A 1,499-nucleotide genomic window follows, 5' to 3' on the forward strand; every position below is an offset into this window, starting at 1 on the left:
GATCTCCCTGTCTCATCTTTCTCCATCTCAATTCATCCTTGGACTAGTTGTCAAAGCATTTTTCCTAAAAAAACCAACAAACAAAAAAACAAAACAGGTTTGACCATGTCTCTCTCCTACAAAATAAATTCTAATGGCTCCCCATTACCTTTAGGATCAAAGACAAAATTGTCTGATTGACACTTAAAGCCCTTCCTAGGAGGTGGCCCCCTCCTGTCTTTCTAGTCATTTTATACTTTACTTCCCTCCACAGACATCTGTGGCTTACATGGGCTTACTCATTGCTCCTTGCACACAGCACTCCATCTTCTAATTCTATACCATTTTACTGGCTGTCCTCCAAGACTTGAATGATCTCCATACTCCTCTGCTACTTGACTTTCCCCCAGCTTCCTTCAAAATTCAGGGCACACCTCACCTTCCTCTCTTCCCCACTCTGAGATTACCTTGTATTTTCTCTGTATGTACATAGAGATTTACATGTGTTCTCTCTCATTAGAACAAGTTCTGAAAGGGCATGGATTGTGATTTTCATCTTTCTTTGTTTCCTTAGCACTTAGAACAGGAATACTTGCTGACTCCTCCCTACACCCAAGAGAGATGTGGCCAGGAGTTCAAGGAACAAGCACAAAAGACAAGCTATCTCTCACCTCAAAGTTTTGCCTATAGCCAGCTAAGGAGTCTGAGAAAGAACAGACAGTCATAGAAGCAGTAAAACTAAAACCAAAGCAGGTGAAGGGGTTTATCAACAGTATTAAAAGCTGCAGAGGGGTCACAAAGGAAGAGAACTGGTAAAAGACCATTGGGTGTATTGGGAGAACTTTGGAGACAGCATTTTTAGTCACTTGATGGAGTCAGAGGCCAGGCTGACTGAGAAATATCCAACAAGATAGCCAGAGTAGAAGGGAGCAGTCTGCCCAGTGGTTAAATGAAGTTGGGGAAGGGAATCTAGGCCTTGGATGTTCCCAGGTGAATAAATAAATAAATAGGGTCATCTCCAGTCATCCTTATCTATATCTCACCACTGGACCCAGATGGTCCAGAGGAGAAAGTGAGTCTGGTGACTTTTCACAGCCCTTCCTCACTTCAACCCAATTCACTTGAGTACCTTGGTATCACCTCCCTGATGTCAGGGAGGGAAGGACAAACATCAGATAAATAAAGGATAAATAAATAGATGAATGAATAAATAAATAAAGGATTGTATATAGAGCAAGAGATCTCTAGGGGGTAAAACTCAGCCATCTCAAGGGACATCTGTAAGGCACAAGATGAAGGTCTCTAGTCTCCCTAAATTGCCTTCTGATCTTTTACTGTGTGTGCCCACTGGCTTTCTACAGAAGGTCTGGACTCTGGGGATGTCTGCATTATGTGAATGTATCTATCTATCATGTGCAAACAAAAAGTATCATGATTTACGTATTTGTAAGATACACATGTATATGTTATCTGTAACATAAATAAAACATATTTAACATTATTGTTAGGAACCTTGGGGA

This window comes from Petaurus breviceps, unplaced genomic scaffold (genome assembly GCF_028583685.1).
Source record: "Petaurus breviceps papuanus isolate PSGF00001 unplaced genomic scaffold, PetGlider_PUasm1.0 90903, whole genome shotgun sequence".
Lineage (NCBI taxonomy): Eukaryota > Metazoa > Chordata > Mammalia > Diprotodontia > Petauridae > Petaurus > Petaurus breviceps.